Below are 9,567 nucleotides of genomic sequence, written 5' to 3'. Positions count from 1 at the left end.
GTGAGCGAGAGATCTTCCCGCGCACCCCACTGTTTGAACCTTAAAGGTTTTGCCGGAACCAGAGATCCGACATTTGGTGTGCCAGGTAGGGGTGCGCAGAAAGCCTTCTTCTTCATCGACCCACGCTTCATCACTCCACCAATCTCATGGCCGATGCTCGCCGAGCTCGCGCTGAGTGCCGGGTCGCCCTCGTTACCCACGTTGATCAGACGGCTCCCGTCGGCGGGCCTCCCCGTCGGTCTCCGTCACCCACCGTCACCGGTCCGGCGGCAAACGAGCAGCAAGCCTCTTCGCTGCATCCATCCATGCGCCGGGATGGCCACACCGCCACCCCGTCATTGACTCCGGTCGACTCATCATCTCACGCTCACTGTGCCCCCACGGACGCGCAGGACACGCTGCTCATGGCACGCGAGCTCCTGCGCTACCGTTCGATCGATGACCTCTACGAGGACTGGCTGGACCGCATTGCCGAGCTCGTCAGCACCGCAAGAGGCTCTCCCACACCGTCCCTCTCGCTACCTCGCCCTCCTCCAGCTACGGGCGACATCGCTCACGGAGCGCCTCCGCCTCCTCCATAACAAGATGGCACCCTTGCGCCGAGGCGTGCGGCTCAGGGAGCACCTCAGCCTCTCGCACGCCAAGGCGACGTCCTCGCTCCAAGATGCGCGGTCCAGCGGCGCGACCCACCGCACCATGTGCCAGCGCACGAGGAAAGAAGCTGTCAAGAGATTCCTCGTCCCCAAGGAAGTGCTCCACCACTCCCAGCTCCGCTACGCCAGGATTGCTAGCTGCGACAGGGCCATGCGCCACGTGCCACGGTGACGCAGGGGCACCACGACCAGGCTCCAGCTCCAAGGCGGGCCCCGGTGACCACTGCGGGCTGCCGTGCCTTCACCCCCGAGCTACGTAGTGTCGCCTGGCCGGGCAAGTTCAAGACAGACCTGCCTCCATGCTCTGATGGCACCCCCAACCCCCCAGAGTTCTTGCAGCTCTACGAGCTAAGCATCGAGGCGGCCAACGGCGACGAGAAAGTCATGGGGAACTAGTTCCCCATGGCACTCAAGGACGACGCTCGTTCATGGCTCCTGAACCTGCCTCCGGGCTTTATCTCCTCCTGGGATGAGATGCGCGACCGTTTCATCACCATGTTCCAGGGCACTCGCGACCGCCCCCCGGCCGTGGGTGACCTGCACCGCGTCAAGTAACAACCAGGGGAGACCCTCCAAAAGAAAATCCAGCGCTTCAACAACGTTCGTCTCAAGATCCCCAAGGTGACGGACGAGGCCATCATCTCTGCATTCTCCGATGGTGTCCGCGACATCAAGATGAAGGAGGAGCTCGCCATCCATGAGGAGTTGTGCACATCCCTGGAGCTGTTCAACCTGGTGACCAAGTGCGCAAGGGCTGAGGAAGGGCGCCTTTCCCTTCTCGAGCTCCCGGCTGCCGACCCGGAGGAGAAGAAAACCAAGGCCAAGGACGTGAAGCGCAAGGGAGTGGCCGTACTCGTGGCAGAGCCAGACACGAAGCGTGGCAGGGACCAGCCTGAGTCATTCAAGGGTAGCCGACCGTTCCGCGCCTTCCACAATGTACATAGCCACAACACCAATGATTGCCAAGAGCTCAGAGCCATGCGCGACAGACGCTTCGGTCGACACCCCGAGCGCAATGACCGAGGCTACGGCCGAGGAGAAAGACGAGGCAGAGGACGCTGGGACAACCGGGGCCCATGCCAGGAGTGGCGCGACCGGCCTCATGAGGAACGCTGGCAGGATCAGCCTCGCGAAGGTGCCTAGAGGGATCAGCCTCGCGAGGACCGTCCTCAGGGCAATGCTGGGCTTCCTCCACTGCCACCACCAAGAAGGAATGCCGACCGGCACCAAGACGAGGGGGCTGGGGAATTCCAGGAGTCGCGTGCTATCGCCTGCATCTTGGGCAGAGCTCAAGCCCCAGCCTCACAATGTATCTTCAAGCAGTTTGCTCGCGAGGTGAGCGCAGTTCTTCCCAAGCTCGAAGCTACACGCCCGCTCAGGTGGTCCAAGTGCGCTATTACCTTCAGCTCGATAGACCAGCTCAAGTGCGTTGCCACCGCCGACGCTCTCCCAATGCTTTGTTCACCCGTCATCAGCAACGTGCAAGTCACCAAGAACCTCATCGACGGTGGCGCGGGGCTCAACGTCCTATCCATCGAGACGTTATACAACCTTCAAGTGCCATACGATCAGCTTTAGCCCACTAAGCCCTTCTCGGGCATGACTGACGGCTCCACCACACCGATAGGTCAGGTCCGCTTCCTAGTCACCTTTGGAGAACGCAAGAACTACCGCATCGAGCTCATCGACTTCGACGTCGCCCACATTCGTCTGTCGTACAATGCCATCCTCGGGTATCCAGCCCTGGCCAAGTTCACGGCAGTGACACACCAGGGCTACAACGTCCTCAAGATGCCAGGGAGCGGTGGAATCATCATAGCCCCCTGCGAAGAAAGAGATGCAGTGTGCTCCCTCGAGTGTGCCTTACAAGCAGCGTCAATCGAAGACCCCGACAACAATGCAGCTCGGTACCGTCCTGAGGTCGTCCCCAAGAAGAAGAAGCAGCTACTCCATGACGGACCTCGGGAGGGCGGCGCCACAAGTGGTACCTCGTCAGGATCGGCGCCCGCACCTGGGGTGCCTCCCTCTGTCGCATAGGAAGGCGCGCCCGGATCCCTCCTCGGGCAGGGCTCGGGGGCTCTTTTCTGGAGGGCCTCAGACATTGCCAACATTACGAGGGAGGCGCTCAGGCACCACTTGGAGGCGTGCTTCGTGGCACGTCTCCCTCAGGAGGACACTGTGCAAGGAGCGCCCGGCACTCAGGAGTTCATTACCAAGGTATCTCAAGAGCTTCAGGAAGCAAGAGCAATACGCGGTGACTGCCGCCCACCTGGCGTTGCTCCCCACCCAAGCGAGGGTGGTGAGGTGCGCGTCTGCATCGACATACCAGGGCTCAACCAGGCCGCATCTCAGGAGCGCTTCTAGCCTTCGCGTGTCGGGCGCTGCGAAGGTCCACCTCACAGCTACGTTCGCATGCCGTTTGGTCTGCCGAGCGTGGCTGCTGCCTTCCAGCGCAACCTGTGAAGCGTCATGATGGGTCAGGAGGCCAGGCACCACGTAGTCCTGGTGGAGATGGCGACGGTCCTCAAGGAACCGCCTGGACCCCCAGAGCCTCCCGAGGCTCAGGGCCCCAGTGGCTCGTGGGGAGCAACCCCTTCGTCGTGTACCTTCAGCTGCCTCAACACCCCTTCATCAACGGAACCAGGTGACACTTTCCAAGTTTATTTAGCTGGGAGCACCCCCAGGGATGCATCATTCCGAGGCCGTGTGGTTCTGTCCCTGTGGCATGTATCCCTTCTTTTTTATGTCTTTAGCTTACCTCGCTGGGGGCGCCCCTCGGGCTGCATCATCCCCAAGCCGCTCGGGCCTAACCCAATGCCACGTATCATTCATGCATTTACCTGAGCTAGTTTGCCTTCCATGCTTAATCTATCTATGACTATCACCTGCTTGATTGTCGCCCACCGCGGGAGCCACGTGCCGGTCGTCTTTCTTCAGGACCCTTCACGTGAGAGGGTTAGGCACGGCGTCTATGCTCGGGCCCGTCCCTGCAGCATTGATAAATCCAACGGCTGAGCTCTATCTAGCGGGTTGGCCCTATTCACGTCACCTCCTGGGGTCGTTGGTGCTTGGCTTTCTCACACGATAACCTCAGGAGATTCATTCGGCACAGGTTGTCTGACCACCTCGCAGGACCAACACAGCGAACAACAATCAAGACCAGGCGCAACCTACCTTGAGGTAGGGCCTTGTGAGTCCCGCGCTGGCTCACGAGTGCCCAGACACACCTCGTCTAGCCTTGTCATGCAAGCCACGTGTCAGGGCGGGGATGTACATGGCCCGGGGGCTCTCCGCAGTAGGGAGTCCCCTCCCATGTACCAGTGGAAGCACCATGCTCCGCGCTGGAGTCGACACTGCCGAAGAGCGGCTATGCCCGTGCAAGTGCGGAAGCGCCATGGTCCATCCTGGTGATAAACAACTGAGGGCGGCCTCACGGCCGTATCAACCTCAGGGAGCCTCCGTGCTTGGTGTCTGGCCTCATCGCAACACCTCCCCTCGGGAGAGCCGCGCGAGGGGGCTGGGCACGGGGGCTGCGCTCGGGTCACGCCCAAGCGTACACCACCCCGCCAGGTCCCTCAGACCTGGTCGCCGCGTGCCCTCCCAAGTGGAGCCAAGGTATGAAGGTCGTTTGAACGTCAAGGGGGACTCCTGAGCATCGCGACTCAGGAGCCTAAATAACCACATAGCCCCTCACTCCTTGGTCCGCCCTGGTGATCCGGTCGGCCCAACGGCGGCTGAGGTATGCGCGGGGTCGGGCTATGCCGACATAGAACGTAAAGCAAATGGAAGGAAATCACAAAATCTCAAAGCAAATATTACAAGACATATTGTTCTCCAAATATCAAACACAAGTTTAAACGCCTCCACGAGGCACACTACATGCCGCAGGAGTTTCAACAGGAAAGAAGCCGCAAGCCAGTCATCCCTAGATACTGTCGGCACCCGCAAGAGGCGCACCTCCTGGGTGGCGTCGCCTTCACCTGCACCACTGGTTGAAGGCTCAGGGGCAAAGCCATCAAACTTCTTCAGCAAGGCTTCCACCTGATCTTTCAGGGCTGCGGCGACGGCTGTGCAGTGTTCATCTGCCACGGGCTCCAGCAGCTCGTCAAGGCGGGCGGCAGTATCGCGAAGATGGAGGTGGCTGAAGACGCGCGTTAGCGCGGCTGAAGAAAGGACATGAGCCTCTTCCTCTGCCATGGGGCCGATGCCGCGCATGACTTCCTCAAGCACCTCGACCAAGTAGGGAAGCAACTGGGCGGGGCCGTCTTCATTGGTGGCCAACGGATTCTCCAAGCCCTTCTCATAGAGTGACTTCAGAGCCTCATGGGACTTCTTCTCAAGAAGCGCGAAGGCCGCGCGGTCCTCGGCCAGAACCTTCGTCTTGGCGTCGAGTTTGGCCTTCTCAGCCTGCACCTTTTACTCCAGCTCCTCTAGCCGGCCGCACTCAGTGGCCTGCGCCTACGCCAGCTGCTCCAGCTCGGCATCGTGACCCTTGACGGCGTCCTCCCGGGCCTTCATCCTCTCTTCCTTCGCCTTACGGCCACGGGCATCTTCGGCACGCTCTTCACGCAGGATCTTCAGCTCGGCCTCCAGCACCCGGCAGTGACCTTGGGCGGCCTCGGTGTCCTTCAGCGCCGCCTCGCGAGCAACTGCTGCCTGAGTTGTGGCTCGTTTCTCCCCCTCAGAGGTCGCCGCGACCTGGCTCAGCGCTGCCCGAACGGACACGTCAGAATGAAGCCAACCAGAGACCAGCTCCATGCGCCCAGCCGCCAGGAGGGGTTCGGCACTCTGGAGATCTTCTCGCAGCCGGGCCATCTTAGAAAGGGCCCGGTCCAGGACGTTAGAAGAAGCAGAGGAACCTGGGGCTGGCGACACGGCATAAGGAGGAGGAAGAGGCGTTGTTGTCACCATGGCCTGGGAGGCAGGAAGCTCCTGAGCCTCTTGGACCTCAGCACCCGAGCCGGACTCTGGCATCTCTCAAGTCAGCAGGGCCTTGGGGGCTGACTTCTCCCGAGGATGCTCCACCCAGCCTCATGAGGATGATCGGGCTGGAGATGCACGAGCGCCGTCCCCACCTTTGCTCATGGAGAGGGGCGCGGCCGCAGGAGGCGACCTGGGCTCAAGCAGCGCCACCTCGCTCTCCCTTCTCCTCTTCACCACAGGTGTCGGCCTAGTTACGCAACAAGGAAGAAGAGTCAAAACAAGCATCCGCAGCAAAACAAGGCAAGAAGGGAACACTTACTGATCCACTATGGCGTAGTCCCTCCGCGTCGGGAGCCTGAAGCCGGAGAGCTTCGTGACCCGTGGCGTGGGTGCGCCAGCCCCGGAAGCAGAAGCAGGAGCGGCGGCTGAGCCGGAAGCAGCTCCAGGCGGCGCCAGAACAGAAGCAACATCTTGGGAGATCAGCGCCGATCAGTCCCTCATCGGGATTACAGGCGGCTCTCCCTTCTCCGGGCGAGCGTCAGCCTTGTCGTCGTCAGGAAGGGTGCGGAGGATGTCAGCTTTGCTCAAGCGGGAGGTCTCCCCCGTCTCTTAAGGGGTCACCTCCGAGTCTTCCTCCTCCTCCTCCTCTTCCTCCCCGCGGGACTCACCAGAAGACAGCTCCACCTGCGTCGGCGCCGTAGGGGCCCTGGCGGGCGCCAGCGGCACCAGCCTGCGCCCATCGAAGGTCGGCCTGGCGGCCAAGACCTGCGCCCCGTCCTTGCGGTGGAACAAGGGAGTGAAGACATTCGGCGGGTACTCCTGGTCGTCCCCAACCAGGAGGTGGAGAGCCACAGCCAGCTCATCATTGGACAAGGCTTTCGGGCTCAGGAAAACCTCGTCCTCTTCGTTCCCAAGCTCCCACAAGGGGCGCGTACGCGCCTGAAGCGGGGCTACGCGCAGCATCTGGAATTCCCTCAGGAGCATGGCCCCTGTCACTATTGCCGCCTTCGCGTTGCCCGGCTTCAGGTCGGTGTTCATATGCTCCAGCACCAACGTCGCCCGCTCATCAGTGAGCTTAGCGCGAGACCACCCCTTGTTGGACTGGGGCATCTCTGTCGGCAGCATCAAGAGTGGGTGGACGCACTTGGCATCCATCATGGCCCACTTGCTCCTGAAGCCATCAGCCTTCTTCCCCATCTTCGAGATTGAGTTGGCCTTGCCGGCCGCGATAAAATTGGCACACCCGAAGGTATGACCCTCGTTGATGCGGAGGAAGAAGAAGTGACGCAGTAGGGCCATAGGCGACATCACGCCGAGGGACGCCTCGTAGTAGTAGGCGAAGATCGACAAGAGGAGGATGGAGTTGCGATGAAGGTGCAGCGCCTGCAGTCCGTAGTGGCCAAGGACCTCGTAGAAGAAGTCAGACAGGGGGGAATGATACGTCTCCAACGTATCTACTTTTCCAAACATTTTTGCCCTTGTCTTGGACTCTAACTTGCAAGATTTGAATGGAACTAACCCGGACTGACGCTGTATTCAGCAGAATTACCATGGTGTTATTTATGTGCAGGAGCAAACGTTCTCGGAATGACCTAAAACTTCACGAAGCCACTTTTCAGAAAATAAGAAAAATACCTGCCAAAGATGAAGGCCAGGGGGCCCACCGTCTCTCCACGAGGGTGGTGGGCGCGCCTGCCCCCCTAGGGCGCGCCCCCTACCTCGTGGGCCCCATGTTGCCTCTCCGACTCCAACTCCACCTCCATATATTGAGTTTTTTTGACTATACACAGTAGGGCAAAACCCCACTGCAATTTTTATAACTTATAAAAGAGAGTACAAACATGCAAGGCTTGAGATAAGCCCAGAAGAAAAGTGAAAAGTAATCTAAAAAATCCAACAAAAAAATTACAGGACTAGACTGTCCAACCAGGAAGTGAAAGCAGATGAAAACTTCTCCTTAATTCTAAATTTGAGAAGGTGTAGCTCTGAGAGGAAGATGAATTTCCATCTATCAAGGCTGGTAGGAATGTTATTGAAAATCTTATCATTCCTGATTATCCAAATGGCCCATGAGGCAATGATAATGATCTCCATAGAAAAAGGTTGTTGTAGATTGTCTCTTATGTCTGGAATGGCTTCCATGATGGTTATGTTTCTCTGTCTGTTAGGGCATAGGATATCCCAGCAAGCAGAAGCAAAAGGGCAGGTCCAAACTAGGTGTTGTAAAGTTTCTTCCTACTGACAGTTGAGAGTAGCACAGTTATAGGTGTCAAGATGAAAAGTTTTCCTTCTTAGCAGATTCCTGGTATTGAGTCTGTCATGCAGAAGTCTCCAAAAGAAGACCTTGTGTTTTGGCTGAGCTGAACTTTTCCAGATCCAGTTGAACTGAGCTGGTACAATTTTTACACCTATCAGAATTTTGTATGATTTTTCCACAGAGAATATATTATTTCCCCACATATAACTCCAAGAGTCCAGATGTTCAAAAAATACAGATCCTCTTAAGTTGTCACAAATCTCTTCCATCAGCTCAAATTCCAGAAAAGCTTCCTGGGTAAGTGGTAGGTGAAATAAGTCTTCCAAGTATTCAAACATAAGGACATGTTGCACTGAAATGTTTTGATCTCTAACAAAGGAATACAGATGAGGGAAAAATTGATTCAGACAAGCAGAGTGCTAGAGGTCAGACCAAAACAGAGCAGATTTACCATCTCCAATTGTGCATCTTGCCATGGATATGTAACTATCAATGAGCCTCAAGTTACACTTCCACCAGAAGGAACCTTCCCATTTTTGTCCTGGGAGGATGCCATTGTCATAATAAGCCTCCCAAATGAGGTTGACCCAAGGGATATTTTCCCTATTGTAGAATTTGTGTAGGTTTTTGAGCAGAAGGGCTTGGTTTTGCACAAAGATGTTCATCACTCCTGGGCCACCCTGATTTTTGGGTCTACACACAGTGGACCAAGCCACCATAGCAGGCATGTGATCCTCCAAGTCTGGACCTCTCAAAGACAATGTCTCAAGTATTTGTTAACCTGGTTTTTGATGGTGATAGGAACATCAAGGCAACCCATGAAATATATACTAAGAGAATTGAGCACTGACTTGACCAGAAGCAACCTGCCAGCAAGAGTCATAAAAGAGGATAGGCCCACCAATTTTTTTGCAATTCTGCTTACTAGAGGCAAACACTGTTCCACTGTTGCTTTTAGGGGCCCTAATGGCATGCCTAAGTAGGTAAAGGGGAATGATCCCTTCAAACAGTTCAAAGTGCCAGTCAAAATTTCCATTTTTTCATCACTCACATTGATTGGAATGAGATTTGATTTACTGTAGTTGACCTTTAGCCCAGTAGCATCTGCAAAGGTGTGAAGCAGGGCTTTAAGACAATGGAGTTGTGGGGCATCAGCTTGCATGAGAATCAGAGTATCATCTGCATACTGTACTATGGGAAAATCAGGACATTCCTGCACTTGCAAAGGAGGTGTGAGAAGACCCAAATTCATAGCTTTGTTCATGATTGACTGAAGGAGGTTTGCAGCCAGCACAAAAAGGAGAGGAGACAGGGGATCCCCTTGCCTTACACCTCTCAGACAGTAAAACTTTTTCCAAGGAATACCATTGAGAATCACTTGTGATGAAGCAGAGGTAAATAGCATTTTAATCCAGCCAATCCATCTTTCACCAAACCCCTTTGCTCTGAGGATGTCAGTGATTGTAGAGTGTTCAATGAGGTCAAATGCCCTTTCAAAATCTAGTTTCAGCACAACAATTTCCTCCTTGGACTTGTGGCATTGATGCAAGTACTCATAGGCCCAGCCTAGACAGTCATGGATAGCTCTTTCTTTTAGGAAACCATACTGATTTGTATGGACCATTTTGAGGATCACCTTTTGTAGCCTATTTGCAGGCAATTTGGTAATGAGCTTGAGACAACAGTTTAGCAAAGATATAGGCCTGAAATCGTTTGCAGTAATTGGAGAGGGCC

Source organism: Triticum aestivum, chromosome 4A (genome assembly GCF_018294505.1).
Source record: "Triticum aestivum cultivar Chinese Spring chromosome 4A, IWGSC CS RefSeq v2.1, whole genome shotgun sequence".
Lineage (NCBI taxonomy): Eukaryota > Viridiplantae > Streptophyta > Magnoliopsida > Poales > Poaceae > Triticum > Triticum aestivum.
The sequence above is the reverse complement of the archived record's forward strand: the minus strand, read 5'-3'. Positions refer to the sequence as shown.